Source organism: Puma concolor, chromosome A2, assembly GCF_028749965.1.
Source record: "Puma concolor isolate L17-30 chromosome A2, mPumCon1.1.hap2, whole genome shotgun sequence".
NCBI lineage: Eukaryota > Metazoa > Chordata > Mammalia > Carnivora > Felidae > Puma > Puma concolor.
In genome coordinates this window covers 94,414,942-94,441,636 of record NC_141668.1, presented here as the reverse complement: position 1 = coordinate 94,441,636, position 26,695 = coordinate 94,414,942, and the positions used below count along the sequence as shown (strand labels likewise).

Here is a 26,695-nt window from a genome sequence, read left to right as displayed (position 1 = left end):
TTCATGCAGTTTAATGCACTTTTTAATTTCCCTTGAGACTCCCTCTTTCACCTATGAATTGTCTAGAAGTATTGTTTAGTTTTCAAGACTTTCAAGATTTCCTGTTATTGACTTCTACTTTGATTCTAATGTGGTCAGAGAGCACACTCCATATGATGGCAATTCTTTTGAATTTGTTGGGATTTGTTTTACAGTCTGTGGCCTATCTTGATACATGATTCCTGTGCACTTGAAGAGAACTTGCATTCTGGTGTTTTTGAAAGCAAGTCATTTCTAAATGCTGGTTACATACCATCGGTTGATGGTGTTGTTGAGTTATTCCTGATCCTTGCTGATTTTTTTTTTTTTTTTATTCTGTCAAGTTTTGAGAGATTGATGTTGAAGTCTCAAATGATTCTTGTGATTTATCTACCTCTCATTTTGGCTCTACGAGTTCTTGGTGCACACACATTTAGGAATGCTATGTCTTCATGGCATTTGGCCCTTTATCATTTGTAAATGTGTCTCTCCATCTCTGCTAATTGTCTTCTCTTTGAAGTCCACTTAATGCTGTCGCTTTTATTTTTCTTCTACTTTTATTCCATTTATGTTTGGAGAATATATCTTTTTCATCATTTTACTTTTAACCTTCCTATCTTCTTATACTTGAAGTGAGTTTCTTACAGACGGCATACCGTTGGGACAAGTTTTTCAGTCTACTCTGACAATCTCTCTTTCAATTGGCCTATTTAGACTATTTACAGTTAATCTAATTGTTGATATGGTAAGGCTTAAGTCTGTAATTCTGTTTTCCTGTTTTATGTTTGTTTTTGTTTTTTGTTTTGCTGTTTCCTTCTTCCTGACTTCTTGTGGGTTACTCGGACATTTTTAAGAGTTCTGTTTTGATTTATTTATAGTACTTTGGGGTATAGCTCTTTGTATAGCCTTTATAGTGGTTACTCCAGGTATTACTTTATATTTGTACATAATTTATCACAATCTACTGGTGTCATCATTTTATCACTTTGAGTGAACTATAAAAGTCACTGCTCTTTGTATCCCTTTACTGTCTCCATTTATAATATAGTTGCTTTAAATATTTCCTCTATATACATTTAAAAGCACATTGATGTTATGTTTGATTACACCAACAAAAATCATTTAGAAAACTCAGAGGAAAGAAAGTCTATTGTATTTACCCATTTAAAAAATGTTTGTTTATGTATTTATTCAGTGCATGCACAGGAGGGGCAGAAACAGAGGGAGAGAGACAGAGAATCCCAAGCAGGCTCTGTGCTGAATCCCAAGCCAGCAGGGGCCTTGATTTTACAGAACCATGAGATCGTGACCTGAGCCAAAATCAAGAGTCAGACACTTAACCAAGAGAGCCACCCAGATGCCCCATACCCACAGTTTTGTTTATTGTATTCTTTCTTCCCTTCTGATGTTCCAAAGTTCTCTCTCTTATCATTTCATTTCTATTTTTTATTTAGCCATTCTTTGAGGATAATTCTGTGGGCAGTTCTCTTAGTTTTCCTTCATATGGGAATGTTTTAATTTCCCCTTCACTCTTGAAGGGGATATTGTCTCTGGATATACCATTTAAGTTGAGTTGTTTTCTTTTAGCACTTGAAAAGTGTCGTGTCTCTTCCTCCTGGCCTTCTTTGTTTCTGATGAGAAATTTGCCGCCATTTGAATTGTTTTTCCTTTAAAAGTCAAGTGTCACTTCTCTCTTGCTGCTTTCAAGATTTTTTCTTTGTTTTTAGTTTTTATAAGTTTGACTGTGACATATCTTGGTATGGATTTCTTTTGGTTCATTCTCTTTGGCATTCCCTCAGCTCTCAGATGTGTAAGAAGTATGTATTTTGCTTAATTTAGGATGTTTTCAGCCATTATTTCTTGACTTTTTCAGCTCTGCACATTTTTCCTCATCTTCCAGGACTCTGATTACAGCAATGTAAGATCTTGTCCCACAGTGTTGTAATAATTTATCATTTTTTCTTCAGTCTCTGTTCTCTGTGTGTTATTCAGAAGGGATAGTTGTTGATCCCACACACTGAGTTATTGTGGTTTTCAGTTATAAAGTTTCCACCCTTTTATATCTTCTATTTCTTTGCTAAAACTATCTCTTTCATTCCAAATTTCATTCCATTTGAGTTGCGTTCACAATTGATGAGTGTCTAACTCCCCGGTGGGTCTTCTCTGACACTACGTGGTTATGGAATAAGGAGGGGTGCTTTGTTATTATTGGGTGGGGGACAGAATTCCAGAAGTGACTGAGTGTGGCACAAGGTGAGATCAGGAAAGTATACGGTGCTAAGCCACAAAGGGCTCTGTAATTCCTGTGAAAGACTTTTAATACTGAGAAGGTATTCTTAAAATTTTGTGTTCTTTAGTCATTTATATCTCCTTTCCTAGGTGCTCTTTAAGCCACAAAACCTTTTCCATAGGCTGCTTTTTCCCCCTAATTATTCTTCAGGGAGTTTTCTATCCTGGTCTGATCTTCTCAGGTGAGTGGATTCTTCCTGGATTCTCATTTTCCATTTTGATGCTATCTTAGGCATTCTCTTAGTTCTCCAGCATTGCCTGGACAAGTAGGAGAGAGACCCATACCATTAATGCATCTGTTAGTTCTTGTCCTTTTCCAGCCACCCATTTCCTGTTTGGCAATGTTACCTTGCCAGATCTAGGCCCAGTGTGCACAGACCTCTTGGCTCGTGTAGAACAACCCTGTCTTTTGAGGAAGATGGTCCTCACTCTGCCACCACTGATGGCCTGCTTTATGATGTCACTACACATAATACTCAGCCCCCTGCTTAATTTACCAAGAAGTTCTTCAATATATTAGCAAAATAGCCTGATCACCTGGGAAAACCATACCTCAAAGTCATTGCTACATTGTCTGTGGCCTGCTGTTCTTAGTAAATGCCTGTTCCCTGGGGTCTGATTTCAACAAGGCGCTTGCCAGTGAATCAATGAGGGACACTTGAGACACTACCCCGGAGCTGCTGCCCCCGTTGCCTGCTACCCAGGAAAGCCTCTGCTGCATCTGACTTCATTACCCAGTCGTCCCTGAATTTCCCCTTCTCCCTGGCCAAGGCAGTTGTTCTGAGTCTCTCTCAGTCTTTCAAACCCTGCCTCCAGCCTTTGCCTTCATAACTGGAGTACATTTTTGGAACCCAAGAGCATTTCTGTTTATTTGTTTCAGTTCCAATCTGGTCTTATTGGCACCATGTACAGTAAATATTCTTGAGGTTTCTAGATCTAGGGTGACTGTTAGCAAATGTCTGTTCCCTGGGGCTGACATCTCTTATCAACTTATTGTACTAATAATTCAGGTTATTCTTTTGCTCTTTCTTTCTCTGTCTCTCTCTCTCTTTCTCCCTTTCTCTCTCTCTCTCTCTCTCTCTCTCTCTCTCTCTCTCTCTCACACACACACACACACACACACACACACACACACGCACACCCACACTTCTTGGGTACTTTTAAAAGAATGCCATTAGAGAGAAGAGAAGTCATATATGTGCTTTGACTGACCATCTTTCCCACTAAATCTTAATCATCATAGGCTAGGTCCTTTCTAGTTTTCTATTCCATTTTGCTTTAACCTCTAGGTTTTTGACATTGCTCAGGCTTTCAAATATCCATCTATCACAATATCATTACCTCCCTTTTCAATTACTTCTCCCTACCCATGTTATCTCTTCTCAAACATGACTAGCAGTACATCCACAATTTACTTATAATTTGCCCAAGAAGATTTGTTGGTGGGGGGATGGTATTCAACTAGTCTCTCTGCCTGAAGTTTAATATACATGATTCTGTGTTTCTCGAGCTTCCACTTTTTAGGAGTTTCCAAGCATTTTTTCAGCCCTAGAATGGACAGAGAAGCATGTGGTCAGCTTTTAGAGTGAGAATGGTATCCTTCAGTCAGTCTTCAGATAAGGAACTTGTCTATTATTTTAAAACGGTGAGGAAGTTCTCGCAGGTGGGACAAATTGGTTCTACAGGAATTGCTTTGGTTTCTTTATCACTTCATGGTCTTCTTCATATGAAAAAGTAATTTACTATAATATTCAAATTCAAATAATAATTTTACTCTTGCTGCATGCAGCATATGTATGTGTAGGTGGGATGTGTTAGTGTGCATCTGGGTGCATGTTTATATTTCATGTAATATAATGTTTATATGTTGATATATTTTAACACTTTTTTTAAAAAAAAGATTATTTCGGGGTGCTTCAAAGGCTCAGTCCGTTGAGCATGTGACTCTTGATTTCAGCTCAGATCAAGATCCCAGGGTCGTGGGATCGAGTTCCCCATCAGGCTCTGTGCTGAGCATGAGTCCTGCTTAAGATTTTCTCTCTCTCTCTCTCTCTCTCTCTGTCCCTCTCCCCTGCTTCTGTGTGCTCTCTCTCTCTCTCTCTCCCTCTCTCTCTCTCTAAAATAAAAAATGGTGCGTGCAGTGCCTGGGTGACTCAGTTGGTTAAGCGTCAGACTCTTGGTTTTTGGCTCAGGTTATGATCTCACGTGAGATTGAGCCCCACATCAGCTGTTTGGAATTCTCTCTCCCTCTCTGCCCTTCCCCTCTGCATGCATGCATTTTTCTCTCTCCTGAAATAAACTTTTAAAAAAAGAGAGAAATTATCCCGCTACCACTACAGTACACATATACAAGTGTGCACTTACGTATGTATACACACATGTACATGACTGATTGAATGTATTGTACACTAGCCTAGTCCTAATGGTTTCATAGTTAGATACAAGAATGAGGGGATTTCTGTGACCCAGGAGTTACAAATCTATTTTATGTCCTTATATCCTGCAAACCATGAGCGAGCAAAATTTAGCCTTTGTGGCAAGGACAATTGCAGACTAGAGTAAACAAGTCCCTAGATGTGCTGAGCCATCAATTTATCAACTTTACTAGGAGCATTCGATTTACTATCAAAAAAAAAAAAAAAAGATGCATTGTGATTTTTCACATCTATGCAATAGTTATTTATCATTTTCCCTGCATATAAAATACAATACTTTCCATTCTCTCAAAGATAGTGATGCAGTGTTTCTTTTTTTTTTCTCTCTCTTTTGAAATCACATTTATTCATGAAGATGTTACATGTCACATTTTGACAGGTTAGAGGACAGACAGCTATTTATTGAATTACAAATAAATCCATCTTTGGCTAAGCAGGCTTCCATTCATGTAGATGAGCCTTTATATTTGTTGCTTTTTCTTGTGTGCTTTCTTCCTGTTCTTCCAACTTTAAAGCTACTAATAAACATCAGCAAGGAAAAAGAAAATGTGTTGATACATGGCTAGGCACTATTTTAATATTTTGGAGGACTTAGAGTTGGACCTTGCCCCCCTCCCGCCCTGCCGTGGAATTTGTGACATACTTGGAGAACACAATCATTGCGGAAGTTGTAGAAAAGGTATTTTGCCCAGCAGATATCTAAGGAGTACTCCTATGAATAAAGGTTTCTCGCCCAGATTTCCATTAGTTATGGGTGTTCTGATGTATGTGCACGCAGCAGGCATAAGCAATTGCTAACACTCAGCACTTGTCGGTAGCGTCTACAAAGAAACTAGCAACAAGACTCCATTAGTTTCTTAGGGCTCCCCTAACCGAGTACCCCCAAAACTGAGTGGCTTCAAACAATAGAAATTTCTCATCTCACAGTTCTGGAGGTTAGGAACCTGAAATCAAAGTGTCAGCAGGACCATGCTCTCTCCAAAAGTTTTAGGGAATATCCTTTTTTTCCTTTTCATAGCTTCTGGCAGTGGCCACAGTCCTTGGTGTTCCTTAGCTTGTGACTGTGTCACTCCAGTCTCCGCCTCTGTCGTCACATGGTGCTCTCCTTCTGTATTGTCTTCAGTCATCTTTCTTTTCTCATCAGAGCACTGATCATACTGGATTAAGGGTCCATCTTATTCTGGCAATACCCTATTTCCAAATAAGGTCACACTTGAAGGTGTGCACAATTCAACCCATAACAAAGACTAAACCCAGTCTGAGAGTTACCAGAGAAGTAGTGGTCAGCTTACACAGAAATGTTCTAGGGAACAAAGAATAAGACAGGAGTCTAGTTATAAGAATCAGGACAAAAGGTCAGAACCAAAGCAAGATCAAGGATCACTTAACTGCCACAGCAGACTGTTAGCAAAAGAGATAAGGAATTGTGGCCAGGGTTAAAATTTATTCTAGTGCCATAAATATTGGGGTCCTGGGAAGAGAGGGGATTGTGGAGGGTGAGAGCCAGATAGGCACGGTTAATCATTAACATTTTTGTTTCACATTTAATGATGTGAATCACTTTGTGTAGCACTTTAAAATTTGCAAAAACATAAGACCATCTTTTATGTGCCAGGTCCTCTGCCGAGTAGCTACAATAGGCAGATACAATAACGGAAGACGCCATGTCCTTTAGGGCTTTCTAGCACTTTGGCAAGACACAAATATGGCATTTATACACAGGTGTTACTAATAAAGGGCAATCAGACTGGTAATTGGTGCATAAATATGTGATCGAATGGAGGAGAGGGACAACATGACTTGACAGAACATATATTTTTTATTATTTATTAAAAAGTTTTCTGGGGCGCCTGGGTGGCGCAGTCGGTTAAGCGTCCGACTTCAGCCAGGTCACGATCTCGCGGTCCGTGAGTTCGAGCCCCGCGTCGGGCTCTGGGCTGATGGCTCAGAGTCTGGAGCCTGTTTCTGATTCTGTGTCTCCCTCTCTCTCTGCCCCACCCCCGTTCATGCTCTGTCTCTCTCTGTCCCAAAAATAAATAAAACGTTGAAAAAAAAAATTTAAAAAAAAAAAAGTTTTTAATGTTTTTCATTTTTGAGAGAGCGAGAGACAGAGTGTGAGCAGGGAGGGACAGAGAGAGGGAGACACAGAAGCCAAAGCAGGCTCCAAGCTATAAGCACATAGCAGGGCTCAAACTCACGAACCGTGAGATCATGACGTGAGCCGAAGTCGGGCGCTTAAACGACTGAGCCACACAGGCGCCCTGAGAGAATATATATTCTGTTTCAGTGAGCCTGCCACTCTTTACCCATTCCCTTTTGTTATCTGGCTTCCTGTCTCTTTCTTGTATGTTGATCTCATCTTGGTAAACATGTCTCCTGACCGTACTGTGACACGGAAGCTAAAGCCTTCTGGTGCAACCCGAATATTTGTGTCTCCCCAAAATTCATACTGAAATCTAATGCCCAGTGTGATGGTGTTAGGGTCGAGGCTTTGGGGGGTGCTTCCACCATAAGGGTGGAGTCCTAATGGAGGGGAGTAGTACCCTTATAAAAGAGACCCCTCAGATCTCCCTAGCCCCTTCTGTCATGTGAGGTTACAGTGAGAAGATGGTGGTCTATGAAGAAGCGGGCCCTCACCGAACATTAGATCTGCTGGAGACTTCATCTCGGGCTTCCTGGCATCCAGATCTATGAAAAATAAATTTCTGTTTATAAGCCACCCAGTCTATGGTATTTTGTTACAGCAGTCCAGACAGACTAAGACAGCTTCTTTTAGTCTTTATTTCTACATTAGTGTTTGCTAGGTAGGTGAATAGGTGGGTGGAAGGAAGGAAGGAAGGAAGGAAGGAAGGAAGGAAGGAAGGACAGAGGGAAGAAAGGAGGCTAGGACGGAGGAAGAGAGGTCCTCAGTGTACTAGTGAGAAAGCCCTGGGTGGGAGAATTGCTTGGAAAGCACGTACATTAACTCTGAAATCTAACCCTGGCTCGGAAAGACCGTGAGGCAAAATCACCTTCTCAGTCTTCACTGTAATTAAGTTTTCATCTCTGCAGGCTGCTAACCCGCTGTTAACTCTGAGGAATCAGTGTTTGAATTTAAGTATGCTATGACTTAGGAAAAATGTAATTTTAGTGGTTGACTTGCACGTATACACTTTCCCTCAATCAGCAAAATGGGCAGATCAGCTGATTCACTCTTTCCTATCCTTGCCTGAGCCTAAGAACCACCTGGAACCACAGTTAAACGTACAGATTCCTGCCCCAGCGCCAATGTATCAGCCTCTCCGGGGGGAGGGGATCTGAACCTCTATTTTTAACTTAGGAGAGCCTCATGATCAGGCAAGTTTGGAAACATTGAGCTAATATAGGGAAATATTTCTGAGAAAAAAAGGAATAGAGCACTCAACTTACAAATATTATACATGTATTTAGAAATAACTATCCCATTTTTTAAAGTAAGGAATGTCTAGTTGATACCTTAAATCTTTTTTAAGTTTGAGGATGATGATTTATCAGATTCATACCCATTAAGTTTCCCCTCTGCCTCATCTTCCGTAATAATAATATAATCATATTGAATTGCCTACCCAGCATCTTTTAACTAAATGGAATTCTAATTCCTTATTAAACACTGCTATTATTTGTTTAAAAGAAAGGTTTCTACAGAAATAAAAGGAAAATTAACATGCCCCTTATATGAAGGCAAGAAATGATCTTTTTTGAGTATTTACTATGATTCTTATGCCATATGCCATATAACTGTCTTCACATCAAGGCCTGGGTTTCATTTCACTGATTGAAAAGCAGACTTGGAAAAGCCAAGAGGCTTTCCCATGGCCATAGAGTATAAGGTGGGCCAGGATCCAAACCCAAATAATTTATTAGGACAGCAAACTGTAACTAAGTGGAGATGAAAGTTTGAGAACTTACGTTGTATTTTAAAAACAAATCTGTCATGGGGCGCCTGGGTGGCTCCGTCGGTTGGGTGTCCGACTTCGGCCCAGGTCATGATCTCACAGTTTGTGGGTTCGAGCCCCGCATCGGGCTCTGTGCTGACAGCTCAGAGCCTGGAGCCTGCTTTGAATTCTGTGTCTCCCTCTCTCTCTCTGCCCCTTCCCTACTCACACTCTGTCTCTCTCTGTCTCTCAAAAATAAACAAACATTGAAAAAAAATTAAAAAAAAAAAATCTGTCACAATATATGGAAGAAAGGAAAAGCTTACAAGTGCTTATTCTAACTCCTAGAGAATCTACACTGCTTTTGTATTGGCGGTTGTGTTGATTATAGCAACACCAGTGACGTCACAGACAGTGGGTTGAATTCTGCAAGGGTGATGAGTAAGTTTAACTATAGAAAACAAACAACGAATCAATACAATTTCCCACAAAAACAAAATAAACATCATTGTTTTCTGGTGTTTTGTTATGCAAAAGCAGACCATAGGAAAACTTCTTGGAAAAACAAACTCAAAATTTTTATGCCAGTATACAGAATAATAGGATTTAAGTATTCTGTGGCTTCTCCAAATAGCTTGCTCACTGCTTTGAATTCTACAGATCCTCATGTCAACTACCTTCTTATTGTTGCAGATTTTTCTTTTCAACCATTTTGAAATCTAGTGGTCTCTTGTGTTGACTAGACTTTTAACCAATGTTAAATCAAACTATTCAGGTGTATAATTTTCTAATACCACCCTAGGCAGGATCTCAGTGAAAATAGTTACTGAATCATTTATGTTCTTTGCCCTTCAAAGATAAAATATAAACATCTACCAGAATCTGTGCCAGGAAGTATTTTGAGGCACAGTGGCCAAGTATTTAAAGAAAAGGTATCAAACTTGGTAGGACATCAAAGAACTTTCCAGAGAAGCATTATACGATAAGAGAAAATAAGGCCACAGTGGAGGGTACAATGCTTTACAATGTACACTGTCTTTCACAGAGATTCTGACTTATACTCAGCTTCTGAGATAAGTTTCTCACGTAGAAGTTATACTAGTAACTTATTCAGGTAAATTACACAGGTAAGTTCCTAGTCACCTGTAACCCCTGGGATAAATCTATCCCTTTGCGGATTCAAGTGAAATAATTCATGTAAATCATATAGCATAATGTCTGTTCCATTGTTAGTCACCAATAAAATTTAGTCATTATTAAAAGCTGTTACTAAAACTGCCTCTACAGCATGTCCCCTGCAAAATGAGCAGTCTTGTTGGAAATAGAGAATGTTAAATGTGTTTGTTTTGCTGGTTGGTGTAGCAAGAAACTTGAAAGCAGCATGTGGTTTTATAGGAAAACAAAACCACATAATACTACAATAGGAGGATCCTTGGGAAAAATGAAATATTTATATAAAAGTTTGTCACACACATGGAAAATTACAAATATTATACAAAACTAGAGAGTTTAGTATAATGTGTCTACCACCAGCTTCAACAACCTAGCCCCCAAGCCATTCCTTTTCTTCCTCTGCCACATGCATTATTTTGTAGCAAATTACAGAATCATATCACTAAATAAAATTTTAATCAACTTTGGGATCTTATTAAATAAGGTAAGATATCATTTTAAAGGATATGAAACTGACATAAACATGATCTAAAAAGCAAAACCATGTGAAGTCTCATACTGTGGACTGTAATCTTTTAAAACAGAAGAAAAGAATAAAATAATATTATCTCTTTGTCACATGTGTCTTATTAAGCTCTCAAATATGTGATTGAGGAAATAAAAATTACTGAACACTTTTCAGTATTAAAATGTTTTGAATGAATATTACTTGATAACACTATCTCCTTATTTATTTGAAGAGTAATAAAAGACTCTAAAATAAATGTTTCTACATATCACAGGATCTGTTATTTGGTAAGGGGTATCTGGCAAGGTACTAATTCATCTCCCAAAGAGACACATGAATTTCCACCGAGACTAGAGATGACTCTTACTTTTTTAAATTTTAGATATGTGGGTTATAGTAATAAGAAAATGGGTAAGTCAAAGAGGAAGTAATGTGTGGGTGCAGAATTTAACTGAACTAAAGACTTGGTGTGGTACAGCTCCTCACACGTACTGTAGAATATTCACCATCTTGAGACACTGGCAGAATCACAAACTGGTCCTAGAACAACACGCAAAACATGTTCTTCCTATGATAATGTGTATTAGTTATCTAGTGCTGTGTAACAAATCACGCCAAAACTTACAAAATTAAAACAGCACGTACTGATTATCATTCAGTCTCTATTTGGGAATCTGGGCCCAGATTAGCTAGGTCCCCTGGTTCCATTTTTTTTCACAAGGCTGTAATCATGATGTTGCCTGTAGCCATCCCCACGTTCATCTGGGGCAGGCCTGAATCTAGGCTATTCCAGTGGACATCAGTGGGATTCACTTCCTCATTGGCTGTCGTACTGAAAGACTTGGTTCTCCCCTGATGGTTGGCTAGAGGTTGCCCACAGTTCCTTGTCATGTGGGCTTCTCAGACATGTTGTTAAAGCCAGCAAGAGAGTCTGCTAGCAAGACAGAAGTCATCATTTTTGTAACCTAATCCATGCCTAGTGGGCACAAGTCAGAGGTCCAGCCCTCATTCCAGCAGAGGCCATTACACAGAGTGTGACTAGCACGGGGCAGAGATTATTGGGGGTCATCGGGAAGTTGGTCTATCGCATTAGATCTTATAAGCTTCAGCCCAAAGCCACATCTCTTTTTGCCTTAAGATATTTTTTCTATCACATCTCATGAAAATCTTCATCCTGAAATATTTTAATCCAAGAAATTTACAAATATATGAGAAGAGGGGATTGTCTCAGTATAAGCAAAATTTTCATTCTTAGGTATCGATGAAAATGAGCAAATTAAGTTACAGAGGCAGCAGAAATTCTAGAACCTGACATCCATCCATATGGCAATGACTTTAGTACAAATCACACAAATTTATACAAATAGGATGTGTTGATTAGTCAGCAACAGCACATTTTTTGTGTGTTTTTAATGTGAATGTCTTTAGTTCAGGTATGTTCTCTCTAGTTCCTTACTGGCCCGTCCACTGCTCCTGGGCATTTGACAACCGTAGGTGTTTTCTCATGTAAATAACAAACCCAGCACCAAATCATTTGTATTCAGACCCCCTGTGGTGTAAGGTACCACTTGGCAGAGGCTGTTTAGACATCCGTGAATCTAAGATACCCCTATTTCTCAGTGTCTTAGGGATGGAGTCTTTTAGAACTTCTTTCATGTTCTGGAAGAGGACTAACATAATGGAAAGACAGCAGATAGATTTCATTGTTATGCTTAGTATAGGTGGTCAGTAAACCAAGGTAGCAAATATTTTAGGTTTTATGGGCCACATATGGTTTCTTTCATATATTCTTCTTTGTTTTTTTCTATTTAAAAATGTAAAAGCCCTTCTTAGCTTTAGGCTGTATGACAAGGACTGCAGATTGGATTTGGACTAGAAGTTTTAGCTCATTAACTCTGGAAGAGTTTTCTGAAATTTTTGATATTCAAAAGCTAAAATACCATAATTCTTTTTTTTTTAAATACCATAATTCTTAATTTGAGACATAGGCAGTTTGTTTCAAACAGTGATTCAAATTTAGTTATTTAATGTACTTAATATTTTTCCTTTATATCTGCTGACATATTAATTGAATATAAAATATTAAGTAAATAAAAGGCCACCTGTTGTGCTAGATACTTTGTGGGCCATTTTGATGTGGGAAAATTTCTTCAGGAAATTTGATTGCATTACTCTGTTAAAATTTTATCCCTTTCCTTTTTCTCTACTCTTTTTATGAACGTGTCATTAGTAAGATATTGGACCTCTTCAACTCATTGTCTTTTTTATCATGTTTCCCCACTCATCATAGGGTTTTGGCCATGCTTTTTTGTGAGATTTCCCTAATTTTCATCTTTCAATTAAACCTGTGATTGTCCTTAAATAGTTCTATTTCTAGGAGCCCTTTTTTGTTCTTCAATTCATTTTCCATAGCATTGTGTTCTTGTTTTATAGAATATCTTCTCTGATTGCTCTGAGGATATTAAATAAAGATAACAGTTTTGAAGAAAACCTTAAAAAGCTCTAAGATTGTTTTTTTTCCTATTGGAAAATATGAAAAATTTTTTCCCTATTTTCATCTTTCTCAAATGCTTCCTAAAATTTCATTCCCATGAATATTTCATAGAGAGACTCTGAAAAGCCAATTGGATGCCACGTGTGGTTTAGCTTGAAGACTACTCACTCATTGACGGTTTTTCTTGTTCCACAAAATACCATTAGTAGAGGTATATCCCAAGGATCCCTAAGCTCTGCAGAGAAGAAGCTGCCAGTCTCTTGCCCAAGGCGGGAGATGGGAGGAGCTCAGCTCACTGGGTCGCACAGGAAGGAGGATGGAGGAGTTAACTGTGTACAACCTTTGTGGTGTCCACAGAAATTCAGTGTTGCCCTGCGTGTCCTCATCACTTGCCTCTGTACTTTGGTTCTCCTAACCCTAAGCCCCTCCCAGCACTAGCAAGTGAACTGTTGCTCTTCATGCACCGTCTGGCTTTGTGACCATAGTTTCCTCAGTCTCATTAAATCCATAGATGTTGTTTTCTAGAAACTGATTGGAAATTCCTCCTCCGTTACTGTCCCCCTTCCCCTTCCCATGTTCTCTTTGTATTTGTCAGTTTATACCTTTTTTCCTCTAATACTATTTTTAGGAGATTTTTAGGAGGGATATTAGATGAATAGTTTACTGACTCCACATATTAGTGCTTAATTTGACTTTATCTTACCTGAATTAATTTTAATTGTATTGAAATATAGTTCACCTTTATATTTGAATAATAGTTTTTCTAGCTGGGAAAGCCAAAAGATATTTGCCTCAGAACTTCAGAGATACCACACCATTATCCTCTTGTATCTAGTGTTACTAGAAAGATGCCTAATTTCAATCCGACACCTGGTTGTTGGTAGATAATTTTTGGTTAGTTGACAGTCAACAAGATCTTGAAAACTTTTCCCTAACTTCATAGTGGTAAACTGTTCAAATCAATAGGAAAGTTGAAAGAATAGTATAGGAAATATGCAGGTGCCTGCCACCTACATGAGCATTTAGCCGTATTTGCCTGGTGTACCCCTCTCTCTGCGTGTGTGCATTCTTTTGCTTAACCATTTATTTGAAAGTGAGTTGCAGCCATCATGGGATTTCACCTTTAATTATTCAGGATACTTCTCTAAAGAATAAGGACAGTCTTCTAGGAGGCACAATCCTCTCATCATCTAGGAAAATTAATCCTTATTATTTTATAACTAATATTTTATATTTCCTTATCTTCTACATTTTAGAATTTTTCCTTGATGCTTTGATATTTTACTTTTGTGTGTACAAAAGCTGGAGCTTTCTGTATGATTTATTTTTAATCTATTTTTAATCAAGATTTTTAATCTTGACACTTAAGCAGACACGTTCAATCTTGCACCAAGCCTCTTCAGTTCTCACACATTGTCTTCTTTTATTTCTTTTAATTTATTTTATGTGCCACCACCACTACCCCCTCCCCCCCCCCCCCCCCCCACACACACACACACTTTGTCCTCTGTGCTGTCTTCTTCTGGAAGTGCCTCTGGAATCTCTAAAGATGTACATGCTATGTCTCTTATCCTTTCTTCCATGCTATCAGTTGGTTCCTTTGGATTTCATTTAGGGAGAATTCCTTAGCTTGATCTTTAGCTCACTAATTGTCTTTTAGCTTTGTTCATTTTTCTGGGTATCAAATCTCTAGAGTATTCTTTTAAAGTAATGATCAGCTTTTAAATACTGTAAATCTCTATTTGAATATTTGAGGGGTACAAAGTCTTCCTGAGCCTCTCTGGGAGGAAGCTGTCTCCATTTATACATTTTCCAAAGTTCCATGTAGTTTGCTGTATGAACTCCGTTGCTTTGTAGTCTTTCCACAGATGTATCGTGATTACTGGTTGTGTACTCATCTTCATTTGCATTTCCCTGTGAGCCTTCGGTAGACATAGTATGTTTTACTGCAGTCTTTCTCTTTTGATTATAAGGGAAGGATGCAGTGTACTGACAGATGGGGTGGCTAATAGCTGGTTTTCTTTTATGTGGTTTCCCCCCATTCTTCCTGTTTTGCCAGCATGGCACCAACTGATCCTTAGCAGAAGTCCCACCACTCTTTTTTTCATTCACTCCTGCTGTGCACTCAAAAGTTTGTAAGTCATCTCCATGAGTTACTGGGGCTGGATCCCTGAGGAGTGATAGATGCCTCTTAGAATTATCCTCCTGAGGAGTAACAGAGAGCAGTGATTCACCATCCCTCCCTGACCCCCATTGGTTGACAGTTCCTCAACAGGAACTTTGGCTTTTTTCCCTGAGCTTTTGGCTGCAAATGTATTCACGCAGAGTGGTCTTCTGTGTCATCTGTTGTGACACCGAGAAGCCCTGGGTGCTTGAGGTGTTAGTCCCGTTAGTATGCCATGAGACAAAATGTTCACAGAGCTCTTTGCCGTGACATGGCTGAAATCAGACATGAGGCTGAGAAGGTGTAAGGCAGGCACAAGTGGCATCTGATACAGAGAATGAGGTAGGAAATTTCAGGCAAAAGACATTAGAGAGACTCCTTCCACAGTTATGGTTCCTATGAGACACAAGAGAAGCTTAATAAAAGCAAAGACAGGTCCTGCTTGCTGTTACCTGCCTTTACAAGGACTAGAACACATCCAAATGAGCCTCAGGTGATGACAGTTCCTCACGACACTTAAATCTGGTTCAAAGGAATACATTTTAGACCAAGATATAAAAACAACACACAAAACTCCCTTCTCATTGCCATTTTTTGGCATTGCCTCCAAATTTCAGTATCCATCCAACGCTGTTATAATTCACAACACGGCGGTGAGAAAGTGGACCAGCACTAGGAGATAGGGAAGGGACAAGTAACACGTGTTGTCTTCACCTATAGTGGGGACGTTTGTCCTTGGAAGTCTGTCATAGTTTCTTTTAGCTCCTTGTGATTTTTAGCATCCTCCCACAAGTACTGAAGAATCTGTACTTTAGCAGACATCTCAGAAGAGGATTATAATTTCTGAATCAGTATTAGATCCTGTGTGTGCCAAAATTACTGTACTCTATATATCCACTAGGGGAAATTATTCTCACATAAATGATGGACAAATTTTTGCCGAATAGCTTCATTTTACAGAAAAAGAATAATAGAGGGCTGGTATATAATTGAATCCTGGAGGACAAAAGGGAAAAAGATTATCAGAGAACATTTACCTCTAACTCCCACTGTTTATGGAAATCGTTCACAATACAGCTTCAACTGGATATTCTCCTTAGAAATCCTCCACTTAAAGGAAAAAAGGAAAAAGCATCATGTGAGTGAAAGCAACAAGGAGAGAAACAGTTTTAAGAATATGGGAAATACCATCCATTTCCATGTTACAGCAGCAGCAGCAGCAGCAGCAGCAGCAGCAGCAGGTTCAAGGCAGGGGGTTCTGACATTCATTGCTGAAGAGGTAGGCAAGGGTTAGATCCTAAAGAAGTACCACGGTAAGTTGCCCAGGCATTATTCTGTAGACAGTCACTGAAGGGTACAAAACACAAAAATGATGTAATAAGCCTTCATCTAAGAAGAGTGATTGGAACCCTTGTGGACAGTGAAAACGAAGGGACAAAACGAGTAGCAGAGAGAGTGTGAAGGAATCTCTTGCATCTCTGAGAAGGTTGTGACCGCAGCCTGGTGCCTGGCAGGTACAGTGGAGTTGGAGAAGAGGGTTCTAGTACCAGAATATTTGAGGTATAATCCATGACTAAGTTAAGAATGTGCTGGGGCGCCTGGGTGGCGCAGTCGGTTAAGCGTCCGACTTCAGCCAGGTCACGATCTCGTGGTCCGTGAGTTCGAGCCCCGCGTCAGGCTCTGGGCTGATGGCTCGGAGCCTGGAGCCTGTTTCCGATTCTGTGTCTCCCTCTCTCTCTGCCCCTCCCCCGTTCATGCTCTGTCTCTCTCTGTCCCAAAAGTAAATAAACGTTTGGAAAAAAAAAAAATTTAAAAAGAATGTGCTGTAAACAGCGAGGGAGTAGGGGACTGAAAGGTATGTCAGATTTTAAGCTTGAGTTAAGGTGGCTGCCGTATAGCCAGTGTGTACTGGGGATGCAGAAGGCCTTGAGGAAAGGATGCAGGGCAGTGGGAAGAGATTAGTTTTAGAAATACTGGATTTAGGTTCTCTCAAAAATTAATAATCAGGTTCAGCTAGCTAGTGAAAATCACAAGAAGGGGAGGGAGTTGGAAATCTGGAAATACAGATTTGGAAGTCAAAAGCATTCTGATGATAGTTAAAAATGACATAAGATGAGTTAATTTTACATAGGTTTTTTTTTTTTTTTTGAGTCTGGGATTAAGTCAGAGAACTGAGAAAAGCATCCAAAGTTAAAGAATATGTAAAAGAAAGAGATTCACTTACAGAAATGGGGATAGAGGTAAGAAAGTAGTATGTCTTGGAGAACAAGGGCATAACACATTTTAAAAAGAATAGGATTAGCAGTGTTATTAAAGTAGAGAGATCCAGTAAGATAGAAACTACAAATGACTATTCAATTTGGTGAAAATGTTATTATGGGCCCCGACAAGAGCAACTTTAGTGGAGTGCTGAGAGGGGGCGCCAGAATTCAGCAGATCTAGATGGCAAATATATTGCACATCTCACCCTTCAATGTGGGATCTGTGGATCATTAACTAATGATGGTAATGGGCGGGGTGGGGGGTGGTAAACAGGCAGGTAGAACAGAAGAAATGGAACATATAAGAGAGGCAGTAGATGATTGAAGGAAGTGTATGAGGTCAAGGGCTGGGTGGTTGACCCATCACCTGAGTAGGGAGAACTTAGACCAGAGGAAAAAAGGTAAAAATGGATTGGTGGTAAATACATTTGCAGATAAGATGGAAAGTTCAGAATGAGAAGAAAAAAAACTAAAGAGCAAGCAAACAAACCAGTGAAAGCTTTGAGCATGGTCTGAGTAGAAGGTAACATTGAGAAGAGGTGTGAGAACAAGGAGTTAGGCTGTGAATTTAATGGCAGAAAAGTGATGGTGTACATTGAGAAGAGCCGTTGGAATGGAATGGAAGGGAATGGAAGGGAAAACTTACATTAGCTAATAAAAGTGCAGATAGGAGGCACCCATGGGTTGTGAAGTCAGAGCCCAGAAGTTTGGTTTCCTCAACTCACAGTGTTGTTCAATTTAGGGCTCAGTCCCCTAGATAGAATAGGAGAAAAGGTGGGTTATTTCTTGTCTTTCATCTAAGGATCAGGTGGTATGCAGAGTGGGTAGTGGGAGGATAGATTGGAGGTAAATGGAGGTGCTGGTGAGAAGGTAGAGAAGGTAAATCATGACATTCAGTGTCAGTAGGAAAGCTACTATTGAAAGGACACGCACACTTGGGTGAGGGGAGATGTGGAATGAAGGAGAGGGAGGTCTCTGGGGTAAAAACAAGATCTTCTGAGAAAAGGAAAGTCAGGAGGTGGTGGTAGGGTGAGATATTGGAATCTATGGCTTCTGAGACCTGAGTGCCTTCTTCAGACCAAAATTGAACAGACTGATTTTGGGGCTTAAGGACAGAAGATGAAGACCCAAAGAATTATTTCTGTCCCATATAACTGTCTCTTCATCAATGCCCTGGATCCATACTGGGGGCTAAAGCAGTACGGTGGTTATCAATTCACAACTTTTCTGATCCCTGCCCCCTTTTATCTTATCATTCAAGAGAAATCTGGTTAAAAGCAACCATTAATGGGAGCCTGGGAACAGCTGACTGTGCAGGAAAATGGGAAAGTTAATCTATTAGACATTCCCTCAATCACCACTCGGACATAATGTGATTACGAGTGGTCGCTAGTGGGAACATTTGCAAGGTGGGAATATTGTACCGCAGGAAATATCATATTACATACTTGTTTCAATATATTTTAACAAAATGCTATGTGATGGAATAATCTGATACTAGGTGTAGTGTTTAAAGATACGTCAAAGAGAGGATGACTTAGCCTAGAGGTTTTGAAACACTATGGAAAAAATGGAAATCTTGGGTTGTTCTCATTAACTATTGTGGATAACCACTATATTTCCCAATCTGCAAAGTATGCAAATTGTAGAATATTCACAAAAAAGTTTTTGGAAAATGGCAACAAGAAAGGAGGTAATCTAAATGAGTTTTCTTCCAGAGCAGATTATTAGAATTTACTTTGGTTTTCCATCATTGTACCCTTAAATATTATCACCTACAACTCACACAGACACTAGACTACACCATACTCCATTTCTCTTTTGGTTACAAAGCTGTCATCTTGGAAAGCTTCATGAACTTTTTTCAAACTAAAGAGCGTATGACCTTAGGATCCCGAAAGAATAGAAATTACCTTAAGCATTCTTTTATTCTTGGATCACTTCATAACATTATTCAGGTTTCCTAGCCTCTTCCTTCAGGGCTAGTGCTCTGACCTTAGGGGGGAAATAAGGCTAAAGCCTAATAATGGAACAAGGTACGTTGCCAGTCTAAGCAACTTTTTAATATATCTTGGACTGAGCTGGTGAAGTTCAGTAATTAGCATCATAAACACATCATTTTCTTTGCTTTGCTGGTTTAGAGTGTTTATGTACTCTATGGGTGTAAGTTTTTTTTTAAAAGTCCACCCTTGTACTTAAATTTTCTATCCCATCAGCAGAGTTTAGCTTACTTGGGCCTAAACTATGTCTTCTGATAGAATGAGGTACCCTCCAAATTACCGACACCAAACTCTGCCGCTCAATCAAGGGTGTATACATTTAGAAAAAAGATGCTGTTTGACCAGTCAAATGTAAATGTTTAATAATTTAGAAACACCAGAGCACAGCTTGTTCTGATTTATTTTGCAACTTTGCAGCTCCAACCCAGCCTCAGGCAACTATGGAATAGAAGTTCCAGCCAAGTGCAACGTTTCTTTTTTTAAGAAGGGAAAATAGAGATTAAAAATAAAAAAAGCAAATTGAAATCCTTTTCTATCTTTAACCTTCTCAGGATCACAGAAAAAGAATAGAGATGCAAAGTAGTCTGTCCTGAACCTAAACCAACAGGAGGGGGACAGGAGCTGTTTGGGAAGCCAGTGACAGACGTTCAGAAGCCTTCTGTGCATAGGTGAGTTAACTCCACATACAATAAATTCCCTTATTTCAGTTTTTCTAATTTCAAAATATTAGACTTGCTCAGTTTTTTTTCCCCAGTCACCGAAGGATATCTTCGTTTACATGTTCTGTCCCACATCTCAACTTCATTAGGACTAAGAGTGCCTCTGTGCCAACCCAACTCTCACTCCTAAAGATAACTTGATGAGATAGTTGGCATTCCAAAGAAGGGTGGACGTTCAATGAAAGAGGCCATAAAATGTTTATTAGCCTGGTTCCCAACTCACCAAGGTTTTTTCTTTGCAGAAGCCCATGGGAGATGAATGCAGGGAAAAGAGTTCAGGGCATAGTGAGCACCGAGGCAGACATGTGATTTCTGAAGGAAAATCTCTTCAGACTAATTCCCAAGGGGGAGAGAGTTCTAATGTTTCTCTTGCGGTTGTGTTGTGCTTTGCTGCACTTTGTAATAAACGCTCTGGTCAAAAGACCGAGTTCTGATGAAGTGGCACAAAACTGCATGTCGACCCACAGCCTCAGAAAGGAGGTCTCTCTGTTTTTATTTTAAGCATACCATAACATGGGATCCCACCAGTCTTTGAGAATTGAAATATAACAGCACACAACTGTTGTTTGGATTGCCTGTAGACCACAAAAGAATAGCCACGATGCCAGCAACTTTCCTTCTCCGCTCCAGCCAAATGTTCTAAACGCTGCATCCTGGAATTCTGATGTAGAAGACCATTGACTTCTGGGGGAGGGGCATGCGGTCTTAGAAGACAACGACTGATTAGTTCTAATGCAGCGTGTGGTGATAGAAAGTGCCTTAGATAGGAATTTTAGCTTTTTTTTCTTCACCCCAGTAAGTAACTCTGCAATTGAGGTCAAATCGTTTTGGAGCCCTTCATTTAGCAGATGAGAAAATTAATGTTGATGGCAAGGAGTTTCCTTATCTGTAAGTGAAAAAGTCACTGTTTGAATTTCATGGTCAATAAGACCTTCCTAAAATTCTAAACTTTTCCTTTTTGTTTAGAAAGGGGTTATATCACTGGTGTAAAAAGTACTAGTTACTTAATACCCTCCATTTAAAAAATATATGACCTGTCAGGAAATTACTTTTCTTAGTTCTTAGCGAAATTAATACTATACTAATTTTTTAAAAAATTATTTCCCTGAGGGGCGCCCGGGTGGCTCAGTCAGTTAAGCCTCTGTCTTTGGCTCAGGTCATGATCTTGCAGTTTGTGGGTTTGAGCCCCGCTTCCGCTTCAGGCTCAAGCCTGGAGTCTGCTTTGGATTCTGTGTCTCCTTCTCTGACCCTCCCCGGCTCGCACTCTGTCTCTCTCTCAAAAAATATATAAACATTAAAAAAATGATTTCCTTGGCTAATTACCTCTAGAACTGATTGATGGGAGGGGATATGCAATTCTACTCCCTGCAAGATCTTAGAGATTAGGATACAGGTACTTCTCACTTACAGTGGGATACAGTAATTGAGTTCCTACTTATGGGAATAATGAGGCAGGACTCAGGAATTAGGCAGTGGTTATTTATTGCTTGTTACCATTGGTGTTCACTGGAACTCCCTCTCCCTTCCCCAGGGGATCAGAGCTGGGGTGGAGGCTTTAGGAAAATTTGAGCCAGACCTTGGGGATCGGCTGCTTATAGGTCGGTTGAAGGAAGTTGGGAAGCAGCAGAAGAGGACACACAGTTTATTTGAACTTTGACTTTGGGTTATTTGTGAATTTCTCTCTGTTCAGATTAGTGGAGAGTTGAATGACCAGATGTCTATATTACTATATGTCCACAGCAAAATGGATAATTTACCAAGGTTGTTTCTGATCTAATTATGTGGCAATCCTCAACTCTATGTTCAGCATTGTCTTCGTATTTATTCTTTTATCTCATGTCTGTACTTAACGACACAGAAATACTTTCATGAGAAAGAACACTGGCATACAATCGAATTATAAGAGGGAAAGATTTTGCTGAATTGGAAACTTTATTTAAATATCATTTGTTGTTCCATTGCATGCTCCCCTAGCTCTTAAGTGGCAAATAATAATGACACCAGTTATTTTTTTTTTTTTTACCAAGAAGGGATTTGGGGATCATCCACTTGGTATTGAACTGCTGAGGATGCTTCACACGGTCAGTGAACGTCAAATCTCTGAAAGCAAAATATGTTGCTTTAATGCATGCAAGGTGATTTAATCCATGCAGAGTAATTCTATGAGCAGTAGAAAGATTTACAGGCATTAAGGTCACTCAGTCTAAATGGACCATGCTTTTGCAACAAGGTGAACTATTGCCATAAAGGAATGTTGTTCTTCCTTGTATAAAAAAGGGGATGGTCACTGGGACAAAGATGGAGTTCTTTCACATTAGGGGTTGGTAAAGAAGAGGGGAGGGAGGAGTGGTAATTCTGGCCAATTACATGGCCGAGACTGAGAACACCTCCAGATTCAGCCACCCTGGAGATTAAGTGTGGATCTTGTAAAAATGTCTTTATGTGTATACTCAAATAGTCTCTTATAAATAAGACAGAAGTCATGGGGCACACAGGCCTACAACGGCATAGAATCATCATAGTTGTACGAGACACTAAGGAGAGCCTTCTCCCTGCGGAGAAGGAAAATGATAGATAAATGATGGATGGCAGTAGTGCTTGTGGGTCACCAAGGCTTTTCTCTGCGGAGGTCTCCAGCCCCAGAACCTGCCTGGGACTCAGCAACAACATTGTGCAGCAGGGACCCTACCTGGGTGGCTGTGTTCCCTGCGTTTCAATAGCGACACCATGCGGCAGCAACTATAAAAAGGAATGGCCTCTGCCACTGAAGGACCAGGTTTTCTGGTTCTTTCAAGCATGGGTAAACATCCCTGGGAGCTCTCAAGATCTCACAGGAGGGGGAATCCTTGGAAGAAAAGGGAGAGAATGATTGCAGTCTACATGGACCATGGCACTTCTTCAAAATGGAGAAGACAGGGGAGCACACTCATTGACTGTTTTCCTTCAGGAACGATCTCCTTACTCAACAGGAGACATCAGGATAAATCAGTTTTAAGACTCAGGAAGATTCAGTATGAATGACAGAACAAATCAAACTATATGCCAAACTGATTACCAAATAATCTGTCTGCATCAAGGACCTTAGAATAGAAGAGGTTGAGCTTTGCATTAGACCTACCTGGGTGTAAACACACTCCTGCCACTTATTATGTTTGACTTTGGAGAAGTTATATAACTCTGGGCCTCAGCTTTCTTATCTGTATAATGGGAAGGAAGAACACACATCATAGAATGATCTTGAGAATTTAATGCATGAATCTAAATCAGTTGCTTAGGCCAGTAATGGACCCAGTCAACTGACATTTGCTGGATGCTATTGGTTTTTTTACCTTTTTATACTGTCTTACTGCTTACCTCACTCCAAGTGTCCTTTACTTTCTCCAATTCAGTATTCATTCTGTAAGGTAGAAACCAGATCTTAATGTCAGTCTTATATCTTTTCTCTTTACATCTATATTTCTAGGATACGTTTCAGTATTAAATTATATTTTCCTTAGGTTGTTTTTTTTTTAATAAACAGCCATTGCTTGAGATTTTCTGGTGCAACTGTAGGGTAAAGATCACACAGTTAAACACCTATAGGGGCCAGATGGGACTAGAAATGATTAAAACAGACAAGATGAGAAAACCTAAGCAGGGTCTCATGTGAGAGTGCCATAGAAAGGGCCTGGTAGAGTCAGCTGGCTGCTGGCAGGTGGAGAAGCAAGAAATACAGTTTTATAATATGGAATTAAACATATACCAGTAATACAAAATTCTGAAAACATCGTGGGCCAATCAAAACACATTATGTGGGCTAGAGTCGGGCCATGTCAGTTTGCAACGTCTAATTCACCTTCCTGGGTAAATACAGCTTTGGATGAGTGCCACCTAGTGGTAATAATTATAATTAAGAGGCAGTAAGTAACTGTAAATAAATAAACTGTAAAACAGCATGTTTATACTGTCTTGCTGCTTACCTTATTCCAAGGCTTTATTATTGTAATTCAAAGTATAAAGGGTGATCAGTGTCCTCTAATAGTTTCCTGAATAATTATTCATAGGTGCTGGTGGGCTCAGTTTTGGGAACCTCTTTAACACAAGTTGTGATATCATAAAGGGGGCTTCAGAAGCACTGCCTCAGAATTGTCAGCCAGAAGATCACCTAAATTCCATCCTATACTTTTTGGAGATTCTATTCCGATAAACTCTCCTATCTGATATCACTTTCCTAAGCCTCTGTCTTAATATTTACTTTGTCTAGAACTGGTAAGAGGTGGGAGTGAGGTAAAAGAAAAGGAATGATGGGTTAAGGTGAATAAGAGAGTAAAAACTTGGGCTGTTTACCATTTTTGCTCAATTCCTTTTTCTGTATTTTTATTGAATACCTAGTCCAGCTTCTGAGATTGATTTTTCGTATAAAATCATGATATCTTAAAATATTTTTTTGTATATTTATCAGGCCCATGATTTTGACCTTTCAATAGACCAAAGGTCAGCAGACTACGGCCTGTAGGCCAAATATGGCCTGTCACATGTTTTTGTAAATAAAGTCTTATTAGAAGACATGTATGCTCATTTGTCTACATAATGTCTATGGCTGCTTTCTTACTACAATCGCAGGGTTCAGTAGTTGTGACATATACCTAAAAATATTTGTTATCTGTCCCTTTACAGAAAAATTTTGCTGATTCTTGCAAAAATGTAGAACATTTCTTTTGATTACTGACTGCATGGTATATATTTTACCATCCATTTACTTGTAATCTTTCTGCACACTGAAATGTGTCTCTTTTAAACAGAAGATTGTTCCATTTTATTTCATCCAACCCTAGTTTTTATTTAACTGTCAAATTCAATTAAAGTGATGTATTCATTATTTATTTTTTCCATCTTATTTTGTGATTTTTGTTTATCTGCTTTTACGCTGTGCTCCATTTCCCCCCCTCCTTTCAACCTTTTAGTAGGTTGTTTTTATTTAAAAACCCTGTTGCTCCAATAATATTTATAAAGCTTTGTGTTCTACTTATCTTCTTTAAATAAACAGTCTTACATTTTCAACACACATATGTGACTGAAAAGTTGAATGTTAATCAGCATTTTTATCCCTCACTTGAAAAGCACATATTCTTAGAACACTTAAATGCCACATTCCCCAGATCTAACATTTCCTTATTTTAGTTTTGACCCATTTTTATATTCTTCAAATAAGTTGTAAATAATAATGATAATAATATTTTATGTAATAAATTCTTGTTTCTGTTAACCCCAATGTTTGTCAGTTCCTTTATTTTACTGCTGGATCTTACTTTTGAAGTTCTTCTTTTAGGTTGCATTTCCTTCTTCTGGAAGCACATCTTTTAAAAGAAGTTTCAGTGAAGGTAAATCCTATAAGAAATTGGAGTTCCAGAAGGGAAGAAGACAATAGGGAAGAAATAATATTTTTTCAAGAATTTTATAAATCTGACCAAAGATACTGAATAATAGATTCAAGAAGTGTATGAAGTCCAAGTAGGATAAATACAATGAGAGCCACACTTTGGCATATAAAACTGCTGAAAATGAAAGAAAGAAATATTAGAAGTATGCAAAGAAAAAAGATACATTACCTTTAAAACAGTACCAATATGATGGACAACTGATTCCTTAACAGAAATGATGGAAGCCAGAAGACAATGTAATGACATATTTAACGATGAAAGAGAATAACTGTCAGTTTAGAATTCTCCACCAGATGAAAATAGATTTTATAAATTGAAAGTGAAATAAAGAGTTTTCATGTGGACAAAAACAGGATTTACCATCAGCAAATATTACACTAAACACTACAGGGGAAGGACGCCTGGGTAGCTCAGTCAATTAAGGGTTGGACTTTGGCTCAGGTCATGATCTCACGGTTCATGGGTTTGAGCCCTGTGTCGGGCTCTGTGCTGACAGCTCAGAGCCTGGAGCCTGCTTCGGATTCTGTGTCTCCCTCTCTCTCTGGCCCTCCCAGCTCATGCTGTGTCTCTCTCCATCTCTCAAAAATGAATAAATGTTTAAGAAAAAAAATTTTAACACTACAGGAGATTTTTCAGACAGAAGTAAAATGATCCCTGACACAGAAAAACAGAAATGCAAGAAGGAAAAATATCACTGGTATTGAGCAAGACACGTATACATATAAAATGATATTTATAATAAAAATTAAATAGTAATATTTTGTGATGTTATACATAGAATTAAATGCATAATAATAACAAAATATCTGAGGGTGTTAAAAGAACTTTAAAAAAATCATAACTTTTTCTCATTGTTAAGTAGTAAAAATTATTATATGAGGTGATAATGAGTGAAGGTTTCAAAGGATGCATTTGTAATTTCTGAGATAACTATATGTATGGTATATGTATAGATAAGTATATATATATGTGTGTGTGTGTATATATATGTGTGTGTATATATATGTGTGTGTAACTATATGGTGTAACTATACCTCTCTCCCCATAAATGCATAACTATATATCTATATGTAAATATATTTAGATATATAGAGGTATATAAAATATATACATCTATTCATGTACTTACATATCTCACAGGTTAATAGAGGGAAAATTAGAATAATAAAATAATCGGTGGAACATAAAATAAATTGTATAAATAGAAAACATACAACAAGTTGGTAGATATAAAAACAATATTGTTACTCATTACACTATAAATTGCACTATAAATGTGACTAAACAATGAATGACTAAACAGTCAAACTAAAAAACAAAG

General features: G+C 38.8%; 1 long non-coding RNA gene across 1 annotated transcript in view; it reads left to right on the top strand.

Annotated features, from left to right (window-relative positions):
- The window catches only part of LOC147583336 (uncharacterized), a 102,308-nt gene that overhangs the window by 29,441 nt on the left and 46,172 nt on the right, over positions 1-26,695 (top strand). The window contains exon 2 of the long non-coding RNA XR_015243047.1: positions 19,787-19,903. This is a non-coding gene — a long non-coding RNA (uncharacterized LOC147583336). The remainder of the gene's footprint in view (positions 1-19,786; positions 19,904-26,695) is intronic.